Consider the following 26558-nt stretch of genomic DNA (forward strand, 5'->3'; position numbering starts at 1 on the left):
TTAGGATCTTCATATATTGTTCTATCTTGGAAAAAGTAAAAAAAAAAAAGGATCTGACTATATCTCCATGATACTCTTTCCACCTGGCCTATGAAAGCCAAAGACATCTGGACAGCCTCTTCAAAGAGAGGAAACTTGTCAGTTAATCCTAGTTTATGAATATGATAGCAATTTCTCAGATAATATGCTTATATTCTCCCAAGATGGACAAATGAAATATTCTGGGTTTTGTGCTGTGAAATTAGCGTAAACGATTTCTCCGTATTTGACACAATTCATTAATTGTTAATTAACTGTTAATTGCCGGGAGGCGGAGCTTGCAGTGAGCTGAGATCCGGCCATTGCACTCCAGCCTGGGCGACAGAGCAAGACTCCGTCTCAAAAAAAAAAAAAAAAGAAAAAAAATTAACTGTTAATTGATCCTTTAAGATCTCTAGAATCATTTTTAAGAGTACCAAGAAAGGCAAACTAGCCAAATGTGACTTTTTGACTTTTTTTTTTTTTTTTGAAATGGGTTTTCACTCTTGTTTCCCAGGCTGGAGTGTAATGGCATGATCTTGGCTCACTGCAAACTCTACCTCCCAGGTTCAGGTGACTGTCCTGCCTCAGCCTCCCAAGTAGCTGGGATTACAGGCACCCTCCACCACACCCAGCTAATTTTTGTATTTTTAGTAGAGACAGGGTTTCAACGTGTTGGTCAGGCTGGTCTTGAACTCCTGACCTCAAGTAATCCGCCCACCTCGGCCTCCACAAAGTGCTGAGATTACAGGGGTGAGCCACCGTGCCCGGCCCCAAATGTGACTTTTTACCTCAAGCATCAAACTATTTTAGCATTACATTGAAAAGTACCTCACAGCTGTTTCCCCAGAAAGACTAGTTTTCTTTTCAAATATTCTCTCATTTTTACATTCTAACCTCTAAAATGTTTCAATCTGCTATAATATATTGAGTCTTGTAAGGTTATAAATTAATTTCTTTTTAAGTTTGATTTTTACCCTGAGAAAGATATTTTACATGATCAATAATGAATAATTAGCAGGGAGGTAGCCAAGAGTAGAGGACGGGAGGAGAAAAGAAAATGAAAAAAAATTAAACTTTAATACAGAAGAAAATTTATCTTTAAGTTTTCTTCCACGTTAAACATTTAGGCTAAGTAAATTCTTATAAGGAAAACCAAACGATTTTTAACCAGCAGAAACAAATGTCTGATAAAACCAAAAGACAGGTTTCCTTATGATCTAATAAGGTAATTTTGTCTTCATAATTAGCAAAGTGCTATTGCTAAAATAGCACTTAGGAGATGATGCTCAAATATTCCCCCAATGGGAATATGTACATGATTCAGACTGTGAGCAATGACAGCACAGGATAACTTACACATTGCCAAATCGTATCCCTGGGCGCCAGAATGTGTGTGAATCTTCTACCTACTACCAACTCACGTCTCTAAGGTATGTTGACAGACCTATTTGTCATGTCTCTTTAGTCTGCAGTGTGGTGTAATACAAAGAGCACTGGGTCGAAGGTCAGAAATGTTAGAGTTCTGGTTCAGGCTGTAACACTTGTGGCATTGTGCATGTCACTTGACCTTGCCTGGTGTCAGTTTCCTTATCTGTAAATTGAGGTTAATGATACCTACATTACTCGCTTTACATGTCTGTTGTGAAGATCAAATGGTATGTATTTATTAGTGCTTTGGAAATTTTAAAACGTTAAATATTCTATTACTGTAGGTTTTTACACATATACCTTTGGCCCTACTTAGGGGTCCCCTCCCTTCCTCCCTTCTTCCCTTCCTCCTTTCCTCCCTCCCTCTCTTCTATTCTTTCTTTCTCTCTTGCTCTCTTTCCTATTTATTTATTTATTTATTTATTTATTTATTTATTTATTCATTTATTTATTTATTGAGATGGAGTCTCGCTCTATTGCCCAGGCTGGAGTGCAGTAACGCCATCTTGGCTCACTGCTTCCTCTGCCTCCCAGGTTCAAGCAATCCTTTTGCTTCGGCCTCCTGAGTAGCTGAGATTACAGGCATGTGCCACCATGCCCAGCTAATTTTTGTATTTTTTTGTAGAGATGGGGTTTGGCCATGTTGGCCAGGCTAGTATTTCTTTCTTTTTTGTAGGGATAGCATCTTTTTTGTTTTGCCTAGGCTGGTCCAGAACTCCTGGCTTCAAGTGATCTTCCTGCCTTGGCCTTCCACAATGATTTCTTTCTTTTTTTTTTTTTTTTGAGAAGGAGTCTCACTCTGTCACCCAGGCTGGAGTGCAGTGGCACGATCTTGGCTCACTGCAACCTCTACCTCCTGAGCTCAAGCAATTCTTCTGCCTCAGCCATCTGAGTAACTAAGATTACAGACAGGTGCCAACACCCCCAGCTAATTTTTTTTGTATTTTTAGTAGAGACAGGGTTTTACCATGTTGGTCAGGCTGGTCTCAAACTCCTGACCTCAAGTGATCCACCAGCCTCAGCTTCCCAAAGTGCTGGGATTACAAGCATGAGCCACTATGCCCAGCCCCAAATGTTGAGATTACAGATGCGAGCCACCGCGCCCAGCTACTTCTGACATTTCTTTTCCTCAAAATCTCTTTGAAAATTAGAACCCAGTCTAGGAGATCTCTCAGTGACCTCTCTGAAGAGCAAATCACAACCTTCTGAGCCTCTATCTGTAAATGAGAAGTTGGAATAGATTAATAGGCCCAAATTTTATTTTGAAGCAGAACATTTTTTAATAAACTTATTCTGAAGATCAGCAGGTGAAATGGACAGAAACGGGTTTGCTCTTGGTTGAGATGGTAGAAACTGGAATGAGGAGAACTCAGAGTCCTACCTAGTCTTCTTTCCCCCACTATATTCCTAGCTCTCTTTTAGGCAGCCACTGAGGCTCCTCACAACAAACCTCAGATCCTTCCCACTCTAACCTTCTACAGTGTTGATGGTACGATTCTAGCCCTTATATTTCTATCATTCTTCAAGCAAATTCTATTATAAAGTAGTAAAGAATAGCTGTAAAATGTTATAGATGGACAGATGTCTTGGCCTCTCCAATGACTTAAATACTAGGTAGTCCATCATTCCATCATCTGAATCATTCTGAACTCTTGTTAGTCACCCAACAAATTTGTTGAAACGTAGCCAAATCAATCAAAACAGATAGGTACCAAATTTCTTGAGCTAGAAGACGACTTTAAAAAGAATGTAAAATATCTCCAAAGCTCTCATGGAGTAGGAAGTCTGCTTGAAACTATAAAATATCGAATAAGCAATTCTCCAAGTTGTTCTCCACTAAATATACAGCAATACTGCAGGCTCTTTGAATCTCTTTTAAGTAGGAATGATTCAGAGATTAAGAAGCCATTTATAATAAAGCAAACAATGCAATGCCGTATCTCAGTGGCCCAAACAAGAGAGATTGTTTTGGGAAGTTGGCTCCAGAATACACAGATCATGTAATTGCAGTGTCAGAGCTGGAAATGATGTTAGAGAGTAACCAGTCTATTTTACATATGACAAATATGAAGTCCAGAAAGACTGTGAGTGAGCTGTCCAAGATTAGGGAGGCATTTAAGCTTCATTAAATAAGTATTAACTGAGTGCTATGTGCTGGGCGATAGGGATAGGAAGGCAAATAAAACATGATCTTTGTCCACATAGTGGAAGAAGACAAATAAGTGAATAATTGCAGTTAGACTGTTGCATAACTGGGACTCCAATTCTGTGTCCAAGTTCATAATCATAGGTCTATCCCACTACCTTATACTGCCTCACAACTAAAAAGCTTGAGAAATTAGTAGTGGGGAACCATGGTCAATATATCCAGAGATATGTTTATGTCAACTAAGCTTTAGTCTTTGGGGTGCCCAGGTACTTATCTACCTTTCTTGAGGACCTGTGAATAATAAAGAAGACTCTATTCTTATATGAAAGGAAATTCTTACAAAGATTTTTTTGCCAATACTTATAAGGACTTCTTAGAGCATTGAGGAAACCATGAATGGTAAAGGCTTACAAATGAAAGTAATAATAGGATAACCTTTGCTCTGACTTTTTAAGAAGTTACCACCAAGGTCAAAGTCATGAAAAATTATATTACCTACTGGCACACTTTTCAACCTACTTAAGTAAGAAAATGACATTTTAATTAGCTGTCTGCATTTGTTTCTTTTTCCTTAGTATATAAAATATTGAAGAAATATACAAATATTTCAAAGATCTGTACCATCATCCAGAAAGAACAACAAACGCAAAAGCCAAACAACAGCCTGGGCAACATAGTGAGACCCTGTCCACCCTCACCCTCATCAGCTGTCCATTCAATAAAAAATGAGCAACTTTATGAAGAGATATTATGCATATAAATTAATTACAATAGAATGTAAGTGTGCACTCACATTTTTGTGAAAAAATGCATCTATGCATAAAAGCAAATTTGGAAGACTACACATTGAAACATTAAGAATAAGAAAAACCTTTAAGCAAAATATAAACAAATACATAACAGTTTTATAGAGTACATACACAATAAAAGTAAAAAGAGCTGAGCTTGGTGATGTGTGCCTGCAGTCCCAGCTACTGCAGAGGCCGAGGCAGGAGGATTGTTTGTGACCAGGAGTTCAAGTCTGTAGCATGCCTGTGAATAGCCAGCGTTCTCCAACCTGAGCAGAATACCAAGTGCTCATCTCAAAAAAGAAAAAAAAAAAAGAAAAAAAAAGGAAAAGTAACCAAAATCCTTTCTTTAAAACTCTTATGTATAATTTTTGTATTTTGTAATGTCCCTGGAATGGAAAAAAATTCCCTAATCCAACCATTGAGGGTATAGTTGAGAATTGTTAGTGACTGTGTTCAGACTTTTCATATGACTGGTAGTTTCAGACCTTCCCAAAACAATACATATCAAATATTTAAGTTACGGAAATTATCATCAATGTTACTTACTGAATGTCAAAAGAAGAGAAATAGTCACCAACAAGAAACTATAATGTAGTTAATTAGGCAAAATATTTATTTAATTGAACCAACATTTGAGTACCCTCCATATACATAGTTTTATCCCGGAAAAAAATGTAGAAGTGTACTAGCTAAAACAAAAAAGATAATTTAGTAGGAAACAACTAAGGAATAATGTGAAAGCAACTTATAAACAAATACATGGTGGTATAATCTAGATTCTAGATAATGTCTAATGTCTGATTTAATAACCCTAAAGCATGTTCATCTCAAACTACAGTGGATAAGAGCAAAATAAACAATTAGCTTTTTGGGGCGGCACTGACACAAGATAGACATAAACATATGCACAAACTTATAGGAAGTTCTGAAACAGAGCATCAGCCACTGTGTGGTAGTTATGCCCTACGGCAATCAAGAACAGCCTCGCTCTTTTTAACGAAAATTATCTGTAAGTCACCAACAATTGCCATTGCTCTAGCTGATCACAGGGCTCGGAGGCACAACTGAAAACAATGAATCAACAGAACAGTTAGTAGCTATGTTCAGGCGGTGAGGACAGTAGCTGGCTCCTAGTAAGGGCTTATTAAATGCTCTCTGTTGAATAATCATTCATTTTTAAAGAGCTGCTGGTGATACACTAGTCTATCCAACTCTTCTCACACCTTTTCCTCTTCATTTTCTCACTTCTCTGGGTCCCTGTCATATACAGCGCACCAAGAGAATCATCATCCACAATGTCATCTTTGAAGGAAATAGAAAATTTATATCTGGATGCCAAACACTTAAAAATACAAAGGTTTCTGAACCTAAAAGGTACAATTAGCTAGAGGTCCATCAGAAAAAAAAGAAAGAGTAAAAAAGCAATTTGGGTTCAAATCAGAAGAGATTTTTGTGTTGTTTTTATGCGTAATATTTCAAGCTTTGTCTCTATGAAGCTTAGAGATTTGCTAACAGCATATTAAAATGAAGCTAACTGGTTAACTCACAAGTCAAGTCTTGTAGGTATAAACTATTATTATTTTAATTGTTACAGTTAATTATTATAATAAACATTCATATAGCACTATATATTACTAAAATGCTTTACAATATTCTTGGCTTTTATTCTTCTAATGCTGAATTAGTTAAAACTAAAAGCAATTATTTTTTATACACTAATGAGAATGAAATTTGACTGCTTTGTGGAATCTACAGAGAAAAAGACAGGTGGACTTAAAGTTTAAATATTTAGTGTAAATTTTAATTAAAATATTTAACTGGATAATTTAACTAGGAGCATAAGAAGTTGTACACATTAAAAAATTCATTTATTAAAATATTTTATTTTGAATTTTGCTTATAATTATAGAACATAACAGATACTGCTAGTCTACATCAGTGTTTTTGCAACTTTTCTCATGGTATGAATCATAAGGAGTGTTTGTTAAAAATATAGTTCCTTAGCTTCCAAGTCTTGGAATTTCTGAATCATCAAGTCTGCGATGAGACCAAGGAAATTGTATTTTTAACAAATACCATAAGAAATTCTTATTATTGGGGAAATTTGGGAAACAGTCATTTCTGTGAACTAGTATCCAATTCTCTGGCCCCACAGAAACTGGGAACATATAAATTTTACTTGTATCTTCAATCTTTCACCCACTAGGCTCAAGAGTTTTGACATCTCTTTTGATCTTCATAGCATTCCATAAGATAGAGAGTGTTACCATTTCCAGGAATCAAACTCTGAAAGTTTGAATAACTAGACCAATAGAAAAGTTGAATAACTAGACCAAGGTCTCAAAGCCATGTCTACTTGGCTCCAAAAGCTGTGCTGCATCAGTACAGTGTATTTTCTTCTGTACATTGCCAAATCTTGCATCTCAGACCAAAAAAAAAGAAAAAGGAGAGATAAAGAAGAAAGCATAATTCCAGTAAGTGCACTCCAGATTTTCAAGAGGTTATTGCATATATACAGCAAATTAAAAAGTTAAATCCACCTTAAAAGTCTCCAGTTGATATGTAAAATTGTTTTAAAAGACTCATGTAGAAGTCTCAGGGGAAGATTAGGAATGTCACAAAATAGATTGAAGATTATAGTTAATTCTATATTAGTGTTGAGGTAGATGTTATTTTTGTTAGGAAGAGCCCCTTTTGGTTAAGGAAATAGAGAAAAGAGTAGGTCTTGATATTTGATGGGATCTAGTGTATTATTTCTCTAAAGCTGGCAATTCAAACTATAAGGTCATTCTTTTTTGGTAGGTGCAACTCTTAATCTTGACTGGAAAAAAAACTAAGAAAATCATGCACAGTACATATGTCCAACTTCTTGTTCTACCTTGATGCTGAGAAGGGAAATCCTTCAAAGTCTTTTGATAAGTACACCTAGTTATAAGGATCAGGTTGTCATGTACAAATGCAAGAAATAATTCACCTGAGTCAAGCTAACGTTTTCAGAGAATGCAAGCTGAGTTGAGCTAGTTTTTGTGCAGAACACAGGCTCTAATATTACCTTGAGAGACCCAGCAAACAAAACCTTCAGGCTTTTGATGCAGAAATGGGACAGACAATCTGTGACAAGAAAGGGGGAATATGTCAGCAAGTTGCTATTGAAATCAACAAATCCCGCCTCCCCCACCCACACACCCTTTTATTTTGTGCTATTGGTTTAATGTAGACAATGGTGATTATTTTTTAAATTTCATTACAGGATATGGCGGCTTCCTTGGCTTTCAAAAAATTCTACTTCCTCCATTTGTTTCTGTCAGTGTGTTATATTTCTGCTTTACGACCATGAAGGGAGGTGGTCTTGGAAACAGACTAGTGTCCATATGCAGCGGGGTGGGGTTGGATTTATGGCTTAGGGGAGATCACAGTTTGGTAACGAGCTTACCCTCATGGGGGATTCCAGAAAGGTAACAGAGGGATCAAGCAGCAAGAGGACAGTTACAGCTACAAGCCTGTATAGTGAGAAAAGAGTTAAAGGGTCTGATAGGCCGAAAGGATCTTGCTATAAAGCAATTGTCAAAAACCATGGCATTCCATTTCTTCTTATGTAGACATGATACACCAGAAATTAATCTAGAACTTTGTGTTAGAAAAGCTAAGTAATATCCCAGGGAAGAAGTTTCAACATTTGGGGGAAAATGATTTTCAATCACTTTGAAAGTATAATTTGCATATGAAAAACTATCTTATTGATTATATAGCATTCTAGGTCCTAAGAGCTACCATTGCTTTGTTAACCTTGACAGTGTTTGTTGGTCTCTAGTCTGTGGGATGTCTGGCTACTAATTTAATTCTTTTTGCCCCAAGATAATATTATTCTGGTCACTACTACAGTAGCCCAAAGCATATATTTCCTTTGGTGGGTTGATTTAACTACCAGTGTCTTGGAAGAAAGGCCAAAAGTCAAGAGAAATTGAGGGGCTTTGGGCAGTGGTTAAGCAGCTACTTCGTATTTCAAAGGACAGACACTTGAAGTCCACAGTGAACTCCAAGGTATGAGTAGAATAATTCACCTGCTGTATTAGGCCGTTCTCACACTGTTATAATGAAATATCTGAGACTCGGTAATTTTTACCTGGAAGCATGGCGGCATCTGCTCAGCTTCTGGGAAGGCCTCAGGGAACTTATAATCATGGTAGAAGGGGAAGGGGAAGCAGGCACATCTTACGTGGCTGGAGTAGGAGCAAGAGAGAGAGTCGGGGGAGGTACTACACACTTTTAAACAACCAGATCTCACAAGAACTCACTCAGTCACTATCACGAGAACAGCGCCAAGGGGATGGTGCTAAACCATTCATGAAAAACCACCCCCATGATCCAGTCACCTCCCACCAGGTCTCACCTCCAACAGTGGGGATTACAATTCAACATGCGATTTGGGTGAGGACAAAGATCCAAACCATATCACCTGCTCACCACCAGCACATCACTCTCATGTTCATTTGCTTTGCTCTTCCTCTCTTTCACTGCCTATTTTTCTGTTTCTTTGTATGTGTATATCTTGTTTGTTTTCTTTTTCTCCTGTCTCTTCCTCTCTCCTTTATCAATTGTTTTCCCGTCCCTTTTTGTCTCTTTCTTTGACTTTCTTCTTTAAAAAAAATATAATTAATTAATTTTAATAGACAAATGATAATTGTACATATTAATGGGGTACATAGTGATGTTTCAATACTTATAGTGTATAGTGATCAGATCAGTGTAATTAGCATAGCCATCCTCTCAAACATTTATAATTTCTTTGTGTTGGGAACTTTCACCGTCTTCCTTCTAGCTATTTGAAACTCTATAATGTATTATTGTTAATTATAGTCATCCTCCACTGCTATAGAACACTAGAACTTGTTCCTCCTATCTAGCTGTGATTTCGTTTCATTTAACAAATCTCTCCCTATCCCTTCCTTCCTCCAACTTTCTTTTACCTCTTCTCCTCTTTATTCACCTCCGCTCTCATGGCCATCTCTGAAATCAACCAAATATGAAACTTAAATACAGCATTTTAGATATTCATATTTGTAGAAAATAATTTTATACTTGCAGTTCTTAATTTTACAAGCATATAAATTTGTGTATCTCTTTCTTAAAAGAGAATTTAAGACCAACAACTTAAATTTTACTTCTGACAGGATTTTTATTGTTTTCTATAGGTCAGTGAGCCTGAATGGACAAAATATTTCCTAGCAAAGCCCTCATATTTAATACTATGTGAATTTAAAGTTTTTTAAATCGTAATTGTAAAATAAATATTTAGTAACTCCTTTATGGGTAGACTTTCTTCTAAATTGTGCTAATTTAATGGTGTTTTGTTGTATAAATATATTGGTTACATTAACATTAATACAATAATATAAATATAGCATAATTTTTAAAATGAGTTTCTCTATATTTTTTAATTTTTTAATTTTTAATTTTTGTAGAGATGGGGTTTCGCCATGGTGCCCAGGCTACTCTCGAACTCCTGGGCTTAAACAATCCTCCCGCCTCAGCCTCCCAAAGTGTTGGGATTTCAGGCATGAGCCACCATGCCCAGTCGAGTTTTGCCTATATTTAATGTATTTCATTCTCTCTTAATTTTGTAGCTGAAAATATGTTTTGAGGAACCTGAAGGCGTAAAGTAAGAATGTTGAAGAAAAGGACCAGTTCTCCAAGGCAGAAGATGCTATTACAAAAAGTAGTATGATTCTTCTAGGCATTGTGTCCCTGAGATCAGGGGCTAAACCAGTTTTTTTTTAGATACTCCCTATCTAACATCTATAAATCTAGGAACCAGAATCTGAAGTGGAATAGTCTATGTATAGGAAACATGTCATTGTATTATTTCTTCACATGATGCCATCTTCTATCTATGTGCCAAGTGAAAAATGTCACTGGAAATGCTTTTGGCCAAATATAACTCTGTTCTGGGAAACTACTTCCTTCATCAACCACAGGTATCTAGACACATCTTAGAATATACTACAGCTTTCCAAGGAGTGCCCACCATGCTCCTCTGACCCCAAGAATCAACTCTCAGGAAAAAATTGCACATTAATCACAAATGCATCTGGATTAGCATGCATGTTGCTTCTTTTTCTGGCAGATCCCTAACCTAGCCAACCAGCTGGATGTGAAGTGTGAGAGAGGGGAATTGGGAGTATCCTGTAATAGCCAAGCAAACTGGCTTTTAGAGATCCCCTTATGATTGTCTCATAGGTCTATCACACTTTAACATTTTCAAATCAAAACCCAATCCCCAAAACATGTTCTACACCCAGTCTTTCATATGTCAGTAAATAGCACCACCATACCCCAAAGAGTTCAAGTCAAAACCTAGGACTCTGTCTGGTTTTCTTTTTGCCTTGCTCCCAAAATCCAATTCATCAACAAATCCTAGAGGTTAATCCTCCAAAGTAAATCCTGAATTTTACCATCACCACTGATATCATCCTAATCCAAGCCACCATCATCATTTACCTGTACTTTTGCAAAGGATTCCTGTTTTCACTGTTGCCCCTGCATACTCCACCCTCTGTCCAGCAGATAGAATCATCTGTTAGAAACAAGTCCACATCTCTCCTTTGCTTATTCCAACCCCATCCATAGTCTCCCACTGTAATTAGAACATAACCAACAGTTTTTCCATACCCTGTGAAACCCTATGTGATCTGGCCTTTCTCCACCTCTACAATCTCACCTCTTACCTTTCACCCTTTATTCAGTTCATTTTAACTACATTGTACTTTTTCCTCCTATCTCATTAACCTGCACACCAAGCTCATTTGCACTCAAAGCCTTTGGATTGCTATTCCTTCTACCTGATGTGGTTTTCCCCAGGCCTTCTCGTAGCTGTCTCCTCATAATCCAAGTTTCAACTCAGTTATCATCTCCTCAGAGGAGCCTTTCTACCCCACCTCTCCCAATTAAAGTATTTTAGAATTACATAAATTTTAAAAAATTATTTGCATCGATTCCAGCTTTCTTTTGATTGGTAAAAATTTTAAAAAATAGAATTATGTGCATCCATTTCTTTCTTTCTTTTTTTTTTTTTAGACAGAATCTCACTTTGTCACCCAGGCTGGAGTGCAGTGGTATGTTCTCAGCTCACTACAACCTCTGCCTCCCAGCTAAAGTAACTCACATGCCTCAGCCTCCCAAGTAGCTGGGACTGCAGGCATGCACCACCTCACCTGGCTAATTTTTGTATTTTGTTTTTAGTGGAGACAGGGTTTCATCATGTTACCCAGGCTGGTCTCAGACTCCTGGCCCCAAGTGATCTGCCCACCTTGGTCTCCCAAAGTGCTGAGATTACAGGCATGAGCCACTACACCTGGCCGATGTGCATCTATTATTTTGATATTTTAAGTTAAAGTAAAAACAAACGTATAAATAACCAAAATAGTCTCTCTAGTCACTATTATATCACTTTGCTTAGTTTTCTCCATTGAAGCAATTATCTCAAGTTATTTTCTTTGTGTATCTACTTGTGTTTCATGTGTTTCTCACTACAATGTAAGCTACATTAAAGAGGGGATTTGCTTTAGTGACCCCATGACTACCATGCTAACCTCATGTCCTATCATGTATCCCAGCACCTTCAAAGTCTTCTGTACGTTGTAGACTCTCAATAAATATTTGTTAAATGAGTAGATTTCAGGTATCCAAGAGACAGGCAGTGTTCTTTTGACTGATGGTTATATGCATTCACTTGAAAAGAGTGTTGTAACAAAATTTGTTCAAGTTGGGTTTTGTTTGCATATTAAGATACTACTGCCAATAGCCATGCATATGGAATGGGTCTTTGATGCAAGTGAGAAATTGCCAACATTCATTTAGAGCCTATTAATAAATGGGCTTTATCCTATATATTAGTATCTATGTCCCTGTCAACATGGCAGTGGTAAAGTTCACATCAAAGTAAAAATTGAAAAACAAAATTAATGTTGATTTGGATTTAAAAGCTCATACCTGAGTTCTGCTTTCAAGGCAGTGGGGAACTGTGGGGAACTGTCTGGAACTGTTGATGCTGCAGGTGAAGCTAAAAAATGAGAATGCTATAGGCTGGTTTGTAGCACAGTGAAAACGGAAGAATAAGAGGTAAGGCCAGTTGCCCGGAGACTCTAAATAAGAAACATGGTTATGAGGAAGTGGTTTAGAATTAGAGCTTTGAAAAATAATAGCTGTCATTGATTGAGTGCCTACTATGTGTCAGGCCATTCTCCATAATCCTTACGGAAATTCCTAAGCTAGGTATTATCTCTCCATTTTATAAATTAGTAAGCTGAAGTTCAGGACGTTAAATGACTTACCAAACCATATAGTTATGTAAAAAGTGGAGCAATGATTTAAACTAGATTTTTCAAATCCTAAAGCTGACATACTTTCCACTGTACCACAATGTCTTCCTTTGTACTGGTGCACTCCATTTATTTCTGTGATTCCTGGCACCAATTTTAGGGCTTGGCACAGTATCCTAATGGAATCATGCCTAGCTGGATAGCAAATGCCTCTGCTGCCAGTAGAGGGGCAACTTAAGAGAAAGGTCCAAGCCAAATTGGGTCCAAGAGTTTCTGACTAAGCAGGTTTCAAACCTCCTGCTAACACCTCTTCCTCCTCACTTTATTTCCCAGCATCTTCCCATAGCTCACCTCCACCTCTGTCCACTGGAGACACCATCCTCCAGGTGCTAATAAGAAAGCTACTCTGGCTATGGAAAAAGGGAAAGAGGCAGCTCAGCAAAATCACTGCTGAGAGCCTGGGCAGGCTTAGGCAAAGTGATCTGAAGAGCTGAAGTGTGCAGCCCACAGAGAGAAATAATTGGGTAAAATGCAAAACTAAAGAAGAGGATAAACCTAAGAGGAAAATCTTCCTGACAGAGATGAATTAGTTATGGGACTAACTCCCCGTGGAAGAGATTGGGCTTCATTCCCTGAGGCTCCCTGAGCAGAAAGCATGCTACAGAGAACAAGTAGGGGGGTGGTAGTTAGTGGGGACATCAATGACTAATAGGTGCTTTCCACCTCTGAGTTTTATGAAGATGAATGGAGCGTTTTTGAATAGAGAAAGAAATGAAAATAGTAACTAAAATGGAGAGATGGGGCTGACTAAAGCATGGCAAAGATAAAGAGGAATGAGGCTGTTGGCCCTCATACTGAGTGTGGAAAATCATTTCTTCCAATTGGAAGATGCAGAGGTGATCAGTTCAGAGGTTTAAATTCAGAGTCCAGGCTCTGCCACTTACTGATTATATGAACCTTAGCAAATTACTTAGCCTTTCTAAGCTACAAAATAGGAATAATGCGCTATTTTTCAGATTATTTCTCACTACAGATTAGGAGTAATGTCATTGAAAAGGTTCTTATGAAGATTAAATGAGATAACTCATGTAAAAAACAGTATCTACTTAGCATGAAGTAAGCACTCAAATGACAATAATTATTATTGGGGCATGACTTCATGTGAAGGGGGAAACATAGCTGGGTAATTATTATCAAGGTCACCATATGGGGATAATTTTCCCTTTGGACTTAATGATGGTGTCTCCTTGGTTTAATTATTTGCTGTGTTGATAGCTCACATCCTCTCTACTGACTTGGCTTTCAGCTCACAGGGAAGATGAAGCCCAAATACAATAGATACCAAGGCAAGCTTGCTGAAGAGCAGCTCAACCCATACTGGTACTCAGAGTCATTCTAAGGATAAAGCTGTCTCTCCATGGAGAAGGGTATTGTACACAGGAGATAATACTAATGACACCATCCATTTATTTAATCTCTTACAGTTTACAAAGCACTCTTGCCTGAGAAGGGTTACTATCTTCATTTTATAGATGAGGAAACAGAGACTTAGAGAGGTGAAGCAACTTAATTAAGGCTCCATAGATAATTGGTTGTGGAGATTCACTCCCAGGTCCTCTGACGTCATGTCTGGGGCTCTTATACCACAAGAATGACAAGATGCTGCAGGGAACATGAAGAGGTAGCAAATTAGGAGGCTAGTTGCTTTCAATCATAAAAATAGTTAATTTAGGAACAGGAAGAAACTTTCAGATGACCTAATACTGTGGTTTTAGACTGTATCCAAGGGTCTAGTAGGCAGTGGAGGGAGCCAAGCAGGAGGTGGGATCAGCTTTTATCAATTTAAAAAAGAAAAAGAAAGTTAGAAAAACCTAATCTAGTTCAACTAACTGTCTCATTTCCCCAAGAAGGATATTGAGGCCCAGAAGGGTTAAGTAACTTGTCCAAATCAGAGCTAACACTAGCATAGCACTCAGTCCTCAGTCACCTGCATATTTGATAAGCATGTCATAAATGTCCTCATTCTCCAAATATTTTCTTTTGATTACCTCAAGCAAGTCACTTACATGTAATAATTAAATCATTGAAGAGAAATTAGCTCTGGTGTGAGTCTCTTCTGATGACACCATGTGACCTTGGAATAGTCTATTGATCTCTGAACCCTCAGCTTTTCTATAGGTAAAATGGGGATCATAATTTCTGTCTAGGTAACTGTCAGTGGGGCTGTTGTGATGAACGTAAAAGAAAAGCCCATATGGAAGTTCATGGAGTTCTTCCTGGGAAGGAGACTCAGCAAGCTCAATGTCTTATTCTTTAACAATACCTACCAAGAGTCACTGCTTCTAAGCTAATCTCTGCAATTTACCATTCTCATTTATTTGTCATTCTTTCTCAAAAAGGCAATGAGGTTTGTAACCATGTCAGTACTACTGGTTTGTGAAAGTCTCAAAAAGTTCTTATCATGTTGGCTTTCTGATAAGACTTTGTGATTTCTACTGCTTACATGTGGAAACTAAATCATTTTAGGTTAAACACCTTTCGTTCTAGACAAGTAACAGAGGCAGCTATCACTCAGGGTGTTCTAGCAAGCCTGGGGAGCTCAAAGCCAGATGAGATCACAGGACTTGTGTGCAGGTTACAGAGTTTGGAACTCTCCCACCTAACTGGCAGTTTCTCCTTCTTTGACAAGGAATACTAAGAAAATATTATCACAAACCCTTAGGCAGCTCTTGAAAACAGCCTAATGTGCTTGTGACCTTGGCCAAATTCTTGATCTCTCCAAGCTTCAGTTTTCTCACCCGTATCATGTACACTTTCCACCTTACAGGGTTGTCAAGGATCAAAAGAGAGAACACAGGGTGTTTTTGAAATTGTCGAGCATCTACTAACTAGAAGGATTGTTATTTTTAAGAATGTGTAAATTATTACAATTATTTACAATGTGCATTTCAATTAAATCCTTTCAATTTGTTAGAAAAACCCACTTGATTAGATCAAATACTAAGATTGAAGAGAACAGTGTTTTAATGTACTCTGGTCTCTATGAAGAAAGTAAAATGGTGATACTGAGCAAGACAGAGTTAGAGCTAGGGAGCCAGTTAGCCCCTTACTTGGCATCATCACAAGACAAAGAATACTTTCATATTTTCATTAAGAACATTTTAAATTTAAAAAGAAATTTTAAAAGCCTTTACCAAAATTCTGGGTTTCCCAAATTTCTAACTACATCCCTTAGTTAACAGCATTTCTATGCTTACCCATGTTGATACTTTAAAAAATCTAGACCTAGTTTCCATTATGCAGACAGCCCAGGCACAGAAGCCAACCAGTATTTTAAGACTGCAATGTTTACTAATGGATGTCTGGCCAGAAACAGTGTTGGCAGAATCCTGGCGGAGGCATTTACTCTCACTAATGATGTGGAACAGGGCTGCATAATTATGTCCACTTGTATTAAGTCTACCTAAGACTGTGATGTTTTGTAGTGGAACCGGAAACAAGCATCCCAAAAACTCCTGGGATTTTCCTGCAAGAGGCATTACATCAGAACTGGTTCAAGGCCGAGCACAGCAGCTCATGCCTATAATCCCAACACTTTGGGAGGCGGAGGTGTGTGATCACTTGAGGTCAGGAGTTTGAGACCAGCCTGGCCAACATGGTGAAACCCCATCTCTACCAAAACATACAAAAATTAGCTGGGCATGGTGGCAGGCACCTGTAATCCCAGCTACTTGGGAGGATAAGGGGGGAGAATCGCTTGAACCCTCGGTTGTAGTAAGCCGAGATCATGCCACTGTACTCTAGCCTGGGTGATGGAGTGAGACCCTATCTCAAAAAAGTAAATAAATAAATAAAATAAAATAAAATAAAATTTAAAAAAATTAAAAAGAACTGCTTCAAACATTCTCACAGTCTTTGCCCAGCCATTCATTTCATTTAAGGCCTTCTTCACAAAAATGACTTGACAGAGTACAGAGGAAATCAGACTGCTTAGCAGAAAATTTCGGGACGTAAAGACAATATATACCATACATGGACCATCCCAGGCCAGGAAAAACGTATTAAACATTTCCTTGGAAACAATATGAGGTACTTTTCTTGTACATATACAAATGTAGAAGGACACTTAATCTATCCCCTGATCCCTGCTCCAGGAAAGCTGTTGAAGTTATACATTATCATTTTCTTTCCTAGCTGTACCTGGGACTGGAAGCATCAGCAGTTTTTCATCAACAAGGAAGGACAATTACATTCATTGGGACTGCCTGTACACGATTCTTGTGGAGAGTAATTTCTGCCTACTAAAAGAGATAGATTCCAAACTTAGATATGTGGGAAATCATTTGGTATTTAATAGAACTCAAGTCATTCACATAGCCCTAGAAAATGATAATTAATAAGGAGCTATGCATTGAAAATGAATAACAGCAAGCCTTTAAAATGAAAATCCTTAGAATAAAGGAATAGCTGTTGTTATTATTATGTTAGTATTACTTAGTATTAAAAAGGTCAAGATACTGTCATCAGATTTCTTTCCCATCTGCGTAATTCCTAGACCTCCAGGTAATCTTCATGCCATTTTCTGAAACGGAATGCCGCTTCAAAGATTTTGGAAGTAAACCATAAAACGAGGACCTTAAAGAAGCATTGATCTTTGCAAATTACTATTAAATAATATCTTTATCCCATATTAATAATTTAACCACATTGTTCGTTAAATAATCTAAAACTTTGACTGCTTTAGAAAATATCCAGTATTATCTGAAACCAAATATTAGGGTTTCAAATGAGTTGGAACTTGGATCTGGGGTAAGAAAAACTCTCATGTCCTTCCCTCCCTCCCTTCCTTCTTTCCTCTCTCTCTTCCTTTCTTCTATTCATCCTTTCTTTTTTCATACTTCTGGCCTTTTGGTGCCCCTTATCTATATCTAGGGTAACATTTAAGTGGAAGAGATTCTAGAAAAAAACAGTGCGTGGCATTCAAATACAGAGAGGTATTTGCAAGGCAAGATGTTGTAGTTTCTGCCATTCCCATGAATCCTCTATCAAGATGTTTGTCCCTCAATTGTTGATGCAGATGGTCAAAGATTATCCCTTTAATCTTTAACAGTGTCAAAGTTAATGTATACCCTTTACTTTTCAACACTGTCAATGTTAATATAAACCTTTTAATTTTTAACATATTCAAAGTTAATATAAATCCCATTAATGTTTCTCAGTTGATCAAACACAGGAATGATCACTATGAACTAGTTGTATCAGTAGTTTTTCCATTCAGTAGCCGGTACATATTTGGGGGTATGATATCATCAATGGTCATAGTGATAACTGCCCTTAGTTATAGCATTTTTAATACAAAATCATATCATCTTTATTATTTCATTTGAGACTCCCATAGACCACTGTTTGCTACTCCAGAAACTCTTCCCAATTGCGTCTGCCATTTCATGCCCTCTCCTGAGTGCTGCCGCTCCCTCTCCCCTGAGTTTTATTCTCTACTCCTTCCTTCATCCTTCCAAGCACAGTTAACACAGGTTATTGTGTTTAATACACTGTACTAAATGTATTGGTTTCTTAGAGCTATCATAACAAACTACCACAAACTGAGGGGCTTAAACAACAAAAATTTATTGTCTCTCAGTTCTGGAGTCTAAAGTCTGAAATCAAGAGGTCAGCAAGGGTATTCTATCTGAGGACTTTCTCCTTAACCTGTTGATGGTTATATTCTCCTTATGCCTCTAACATCATCTTCCCTTTGTACTCTCTTTGTTTTTGTATCCCAGTTGCTAGTCCTATAAGGATGTCAGTCATACTGCACTAAGGTCCAGCCTAATGACCTCTTTTAAACTTGATTATCTCTGTAAAGACCCCGTCTTCAATTAAGGTCACCTTTTTTTTTTTTTTTTTTTTTGAGATGGAGTTTTGCTCTTCTTGCCCAGACTGGAATGCAGTAGCATAATCTTGGCTCACCACAACCTCTGCCTTCTGGGTTCAAGCGATTCTCCTGCCTCAGCCTCCCAAGTAGCTGGGATTACAGGCATGTGCCACCACACCCAGCTAATTTTGTATTTTTATTAGAGACAGGGTTTCTCCATGTTGGTCAGGCTGGTCTCGAACTCCTGACCTGAGGTGATTTGCCCACCTCGGCCTCCCAAAGTGCTGGAATTACAGGCCTGAGCCACCATGCGCGGCCTTTAAGGTCACATTTTGAGGTACTAAGGGCTAGGGCTTCAACATATCTTTTTTGGGAGAATACAGTTAAACCCATAGCACTAAGCCTCGAAGATAACAGATGAGAAACACAATGTAGAAAAGAAGAACTTAAATGGAATCTCAAGTGTCATTATCATGAAACCCATTGGCCATGCCTGGTATAGGGCCTGATTGTGTCACTCCTTATGTCCAACCTGCTACCATGTTTCTGGGGCCAGCTCATCTCCTTGGATGTAAATCTGATCATGCACATTCCTTTCTTCCCGTGATCATTAATTTTATGTGTCAAATTGACTGTGCCACTGGGTGCCCAGATATTTAGCCAAACATTATTCCAGGTGTTTTTGTAAGGATATTTTGGAGAAGATTAATATTTAAATCTCATCTGGGTAAAGCAGATTGCCTTCCACTTTATGCGTGGGGCTTATCCAATCAATTGAAGGCCTGAATAGAACAAAAGGCTGATCCTTCTTTGAGTAAGAGAATTATTTTGCTTGACAAACCTTCAAACATGGACATTAGTTCTTCCTGGCTCTACAGTAGCTTCCAGCTTTGAGATTCAAACTGGCACATCAGCTCTGCAGATTTTGTACTTGTCAGCCTTCATAATCATGTGAGCCAATTCCTTATAATAAGTCTCTCTCTCTCTCTCTCTCTCTCTCTTTTTCTATACTCTCTCTGTCTCTGTTTCTCTGGAAACCCTAGTATACACTCTAAGACCAGGTCTCACTTAATGAAGAAAAATCACAAACCATATCAGCATCCTTTCAGGATTACAATTTATGAGCCCCAGAGCAAGCTCTTTATCTTACTAGATACAATACTCAACTTCCCTAATCTGAAGCCCCTACATCTGGGTTATTCCTCTGGGTTTCAGTCATAAAGATGACTGAAATCTGCCCCCCTATCCCCACTGATCTCTCTGAGAATAAAACAAGATCCTGTCCCAAAGTCAAGTCCAGCTGCTAATCTTAGTGCAGTCATGGACTGAAAAATACTGAGATCTGAAATCAGAGTACTCTGCTACATGCACAAAACTTTTCATATCTTTGCATACATTTCAAACCTTTGTGGACTTTCTCAAATTCTCCCTATCTAATTTCATTTAGGGCTTTTAATTTCCTTTACCAACTGTCTGGTAATTCCTTTACTAACTGCCAGTTAGGTAATTACCCAGATTTCTAACTACATCCCTTAGAGCACAGCATTTCTATGCTTACCCATGTTGATACTTTAAAAAATCTAGCTCTAGTTTCCAATATGCAGGCAGCCCAGGCACAGAAGCCCACCAGACAATTCCTTTACCAACTGTTTTTTATAGCTCAATAATGTATACATGTGACTTTGTAAAGAATTAGCCTTGTCTACTTAAGGCTCAATACAAAACCTTCGAAAGTTTTCACAGATTAACCAAATTAGTCTTGAAAGAATGTCTCCAGGTTAGAAGAGGGTAAACCACTCTCCCTGACTCTGCAGCCTTACTCTCATCCCTACTTTGGGTTTCTACTTTCCAGATTCTGTCACCATATCACCTATTCACCCCTCCCCCAAGGTGGTATGATTCTCCTTTAAAAATTTTAATGTGCACAAAAATGTTTTCCCTTGGCATAACTGAGACAGGCTGGTATTTTCAAGAACAGCTTTACTAAACATGAGGGAAAACAGAAAAGAAATAATTACAGAAAACATACACAGTATAAAAATAGCCAAGTTTCCAACTGCAGGTTTCTGTTTCTAAAAATTCCATTTGAAGTAGGAACTCTTTACTGGGCCTCAATCTCATTTACCCTTAGTCAACCACATCCCTTAATTTTGCTACATCCTGTCTGGACTCCTTCTCCCCTTCCACCAACACCTCATCCTTCCCTGAGCCCTGTGATCTTGAGCCGCTATCTCTGTTTTTTGAACCCACATCTCAAAGAAAAAACACCCAAGAACTTACTTTTAAAATTAAACTTACTTTTTATTCTCCTAATTAAAATTATCCTGGACTCACGAAGAGCTGCCAAATTGCTAGCTTACAAGAGATTTTCAAGTTTTGATGTTTAAGATTTACTGGGTTTCAAATATTAGTCCTTCTCAATACTGATGTTAAACCAGCATAAACCAAACTGTAATCTAGGAAATGATCACTGGGATAACAAATATTCTTTACAAAGGCAGGTAGTATTCTATAGTCAAATAAATCTGAGGAATGCTGGGTTAAACAAAGTTTCATAGTTTTCTCCATTGCATAATTTCTCAAACCGTTCCATGCAGTTAACAAATATTTATTGAGCACCTATATTGTGCTAGGCACTACTACAGGTACTGAGGATTCCCTGGTAAAGAGTGAACAGGACAGATAAAATCCTTACCCTGCCCTCATGGAATTTGCCTTGTAGGTGGGGTTCACCACAAAAGATCAACAAACAAATAAGAGCATTTCAAATCATGGTATGGACTTTGAAGACCTTAAGGGGTAAGGTTATAGGGTATAACTGGAAGTGGGGAAGCCCAGGAGGCAGAGGAAACAGTGAGTCTAAAGACGTGGCGGGAAAAACCTTGGCCGGCTGGAAGAAGAGAAAGGAGCTTCTGTGGTTGGAGCTGAATAATTAAGGTGGGGAGTAGAAGTGAGGTATGATCTTAGAAAAGTAAGATGTTGTTGGTGCAATGGAAAGCAATTTGGAAGGTTTTAAGCCCTGGCATGATTTGACTTACAATTTGAAAAAGAAAAATTCCTTGCATGTTGTGTGGAGAATGAAATTTAGAGGCTAAGATTAAAAGTGGAAACCAGTTAGGCTCTTGTAGTAGTTCCTTTGAGAGATGGCAGGAGTGTCAGTGCAGATAGAGAGAAGTGAATGGCTTCAGCACATATCTGAGGCGTAGTGACAACAGAACTTCCTGATGAGTTAACGTGAGAAATAGAGATCAGAGAGAAGACACTGATGACTTTCACCTTTGGGGCTTGAGCAATTACATACATGATGGTGGTATTGACTGAGCCAAGACAGACTAGGAAGCAGAGGCTTAAAGGGGTGAAGGAAATGAAGCCTTATCCGTGATAAGTTCAAGATACCTATTTAGATTGGTGCAAAAGTAATGGTGGTTTTTGTCCATGAAAGTAATGGCATAATACATGTGTAAGAGGTGCTATCAAGTAGATAGATTATATATATATAACATAATAACATAAGTAATATATATGATAATTTATAATAATATATTTATATGAGTCTGGAGTTTAGGAGAAAGGTTTGAGATATATGTTGGGAAATCATCAGCATACAGATGGCATTTAAAGTCATGGAACTGGGGTTGGGCGTGATGGCGCATGCCTGTAATCCCAGCACTTTGGGAGGTCGAGGCGGGTGGATTGCTAGAGGCCTGTAGTTCGAGACTAGCCTGGCCAACATGGCAAAACCCCATCTCTACTAAAAATACAAAAATTAGCCGGATGTGGTGGTGCATACCCGTAATCCCAGCTACTCAGGAGGCTGAGGCATGGGAATTACTTGAACCCAGGGGGTGGAGGTTGCAGTGAGCTGAAATTGCACCACTACACTCCAGCCTGAGTGACACAGTGAGACACTCTCAAAAAAACCTGAAGAAACAAATAAAGTCACAGAACTGGATGAGATCACCTGGGGAGAGAGCAGAAAGGAGCCAAGGCCCAAATTTAGAAATCTGGTACAGACAGGAACCAACAGAGGACCACTTTTAACATGTTCGTGGGCATTATGACTCTATAAAAGGTGAATGCAGAAGGCAGCATTTCCCTAACTTTTTTGACTTTGGAAACTTTCATCGTGTAGCATGTCACAGGACTAGGGTTTTAAGGAAAATATTTTGGAAAATATTGCTCATACCCTTCTAGCTACACTCCATTATGGCATTATATATTAATTCCTAAGGTAACACAGGCTTTCTCTCTAGGTAGAGAGGTATTTCAATAAAACTTCATCCATCACTAAACCAAACAGTGTCCTGAGGATCCAGGCCCCAAAATATACCTATAGGAAGCACACATGTGCCAAATGCAGTGAGCAGCAAGGAGGGCTGTCTCACCAGAGCCTTGTTGAGCCCAACCTCAAATGCTGCCAGGTTTTAGCCTTTTTTTTTTTTTTTTTTTTTTCATATTTCTAATAGTATTTCGGTGGAGGAGTAAGATTGAAGGTCTGGAGAGAGGCCTGGGAGTAAATGGTCCTTTTTTCTGGTGATGTATGTAATATTGTTCAGAGTACTAGCATTTGGGTGTTTCTACCTATACACACTATATCAGTGTCAGAGTGTCATTTGATGCTCTAGAAAGAATTAAAGTTTTTTTCTATTTTCTAATGAGTGAGGTTTTTGTTTGTTTTGTTTTTGTTTTTTTGTTTTGGTTATAAGGCCTCACTCAGAGGCTCCATAAGTAAAAAATGTATGAGGGAAATACTGAAAGGGAATTTATCTGGTGATAGGAAGTTAGAATCTGAGGCAGCCCTAGGGATAGGTTTCTCTCCAGGACAAGTCTTCTCTTTCTCTCTCTCCCTCTCTCTCTTTCTCTCTGTCTCTCTTTCTCTCTCTCTCTCTCTCTCTCTCTCTCACACACACACACACGCACGCACATTCACAAAGGCTCAGAGGCTGTATGATCTTTCATAGTACCTCCGAGAACTCTCACATTTTATAGTTATACACTAAGAAATCATAATAAAATCTTCTATGTTTGCATACTACAATCTAAGTAAGTCTTGAAGATTTGCTTTGTAAACAAGGAGACAAAGGCCCCGGGAGAAGAGACACCACCCAGTGAAAGGAGCCCTAGTTGGGTTTAGTAAACCTGAATTCTGCTCCTGTGTAGGCAGATGGCTTCATCTGCGTTTCAAATTCCTCTTCTGAAAGGGAAGTGACTGGATAGAGATAGGTGATCTTCAAGATGCATTCCACAGTGTAACATGGCTGTGGTCATACAGCTGGTGGATTACAGCCAAGTAAGAATCATATCTCCTGTTACCTGGTCCAGTGTTGTGATTTGTTTCATTACGCTACACTGCATTTTCATGTTTAAACTTTTTAAAAATCTCAACCCATTTTTTTCCTCATCTGTTTGGATTGCTGTGAAAACACTTTAAGAAGGCAATATGGTACTGTGAAAAAACTATAAGCGTTGAAACCAAAGAGACAGATTTGGATCTGGGTTTACTGTCAGCTCTGTGATTTTGGAGCAGTTACTTAACCTCTTCCGCAGCCTCAGTTCCATCATCTGTAAGACAGGTATATATAATACCTGCCTTGTATCATTGTTGATAACATTAAATGAGATCGTGTCTATAAGCATCAAAGACAGTATGTATAAACATTCCATCTCACATTTTACATCTCCATGCTTCTTAATTATTTAGGGAGATAAGAAATTACAGCAAAGCATTTATGAACCAAGATGAGGATGAGGCATGTGATGGCTTTATTTTCTGCATAAGTAATATTAGAGACATATTTTAGGTCAATTTTTCTGTTCAAACATTTTCAAAATATCAGTCCATGTTCCTTCTTGAGAAAGCACACACACAAACTTTAGAAAGATTATAACTGAGTCTTCGTTGATGATTGAAGATCTTGCTGTGCCTTGGGCTTATTATTTCAAACTTGAATTCAAATCATTCAGCTGCCTTGGAAAAACGTGCAGAAGGTACAGAACTTAGTTGGAATGTGTTGAACTCAGGAAATCTTCTAGAATTTTGTTGTTTGTTTTGAATTGAAATTCTTGTTAACAGTTTTCTCTGTGGTTCAGACTTCTAAATAGTACAAACATTCCATTTACAGTTGAGGATCTTGGGTACTGTGCTCTGGTTAAACAAATGATCCACAGAATTTTTTGTTTTTTTTGAAAGCCTACTTTGTTGAAGGACCTGAACCAGACACCATTTTGGATACGAGCAAATATCAATATTAATATGAGGTTTTAAGGAACATACACACTCATTAATGAGGCAAAACATAAACTCATAAAAAAGTAGCTACAACTGAAGTCAAAAAAATGAGAGAAGGCTTTATAAAGAAGTCAGTACTTGAAATGGCACTTGAACTATGGTAGAATTTGGACCAGCAGTGCTCAGTGGTAGGAGGAATGTTTGATGGAGAAGGATCTTTAGGGCTGAGAGAATAGTTTGAATAAATGCATGGGGATGGGAAAGCTTAGGATATATCTGAGGGACTTTAATTTGTTCGTTTTGGAGATAATTAAGGCAACATAGATATTTAGTTGAGACGTTCCTAGTTTTTCATAACATCTACTGAATGTACGGATGTCTTGAAAAGTGTTTCTTAGGCCCTAGAGCGATGAGAAACTGATTTGCTGTGCATTCTTTTGTATGTTAGTTTATCCCTGTGGGCTGATAATATGTAGGTCACAAAAGAAATCATAGGGCTACCAATTTACCTGTTTGTTAGAAGCTAAGACCCATTTCTTGGACATCAGAGATGTCTGGTACACTCAACAGCCTTCCCAGGTTCCATTCTCCTTTCTAGAAAACCTTTAGAGCCACGGGCTAGGTCCTGAGTTTGGGTATCCATTGCCCCTCTGTAAACAGCTCAAGCCAGGGATATGAAGGAGGAGGGCACTAGGTTTCTCTAATGTTCTTTCCATTTGCCTCACTTGCCCTTTGTCAGCCCAATCCTGTGCCCATCATCCTTAAAAACAAGATTCCTTAAACACAAGGTCACGTTTCTCAGAGGGAAAGACAGCATTTCACCTAATGGTCAATGGACTTACATATTCCCTCCTTATAAAAGTGGAAAATGAGGGAAAGTCGGGGGGAAATCCATGCAGAACCCTGGTGTTATGGGACATCTCTCAATCTACTTTGCTGAAGCTAATGCTTTCAGCAGAGGTGAAAAAGGCATAACACAGCAATGTGTATTCCATATTAAAGTATCTGGGTAGTGACACTGTCATGAAAAATTGCTAGATAGATACTCTTTTGAACATTTCTAAGCATTGATTGATTCTGTTGATATGGTTTGGCTGTGTCCCCACCCACATCTCATCTTGAATTGTAGCTCCCATAATTCCCATGTACTGTAGGAAGGACCCCATTGGAGGTAATTGAATCATAGGGGTAGGTTTTTCCCATGCTGTTCTCATGATAGTGAATAAGTCTCATGAGAACTAATTATTTTATAAATGAGAGTTCCCCTGTACAGGCTCTCTTGCCTGCTGCCATGTAAGACGTGACTTGGCTCCTCATTTATCTTCTGCCATGATTGTAAGGTCTCCCCAGCCATATGGAACTGTAAGTCAATTAAACCTCTTTCCTTTATAAATTACCCAGTCTCAGGTATGTCTTTATTAGGAGCATGAGAACAGACTAATTCACTGTTAAGGAGAGAAAACTGAGATTCTCAAACGTGGCTTTCTACATGTAGAGCAAGTCTATGCCAAGTAACATGGCGGTTTTGTGTTTTAAAGAAGCAGGTCTTTGATCAGGGACACCTAATGAGGAAGGTTCTCTTCTTGTCTTCTTTTTTTGTTATTTTTCCGTATCTGGCTTCTTTGTTTCTGCCCTTCACTTTCAACCATAATGCACAACTTCTCCCCATTTAATGAAAAACTCCTTTCCTAACATAGCACAGGGTCAGAGCGGTAGAGCTGGGAGGGAACTTAGACATTATTGAAGT

The 26558-nt window shown here is 38.3% G+C and overlaps 1 long non-coding RNA gene across 3 annotated transcripts in view; it reads left to right on the forward strand.

Moving 5' to 3' along the window:
- The window catches only part of LOC135967224 (uncharacterized), a 99339-nt gene that overhangs the window by 29456 nt on the left and 43325 nt on the right, over positions 1 to 26558 (forward strand). The window contains exon 4 of one of the 3 annotated variants that reach the window (XR_012423590.1): positions 1269 to 1451. The exons of the other annotated variants lie outside the window; for them this stretch is intronic. This is a non-coding gene — a long non-coding RNA (uncharacterized lncRNA). Of the gene's footprint in view, positions 1 to 1268; positions 1452 to 26558 lie in introns of those variants that run through there. 3 annotated transcript variants of the gene reach the window in all.

This window comes from Macaca fascicularis, chromosome 14 (assembly GCF_037993035.2).
Source record: "Macaca fascicularis isolate 582-1 chromosome 14, T2T-MFA8v1.1".
NCBI classification, from domain to species: domain Eukaryota; kingdom Metazoa; phylum Chordata; class Mammalia; order Primates; family Cercopithecidae; genus Macaca; species Macaca fascicularis.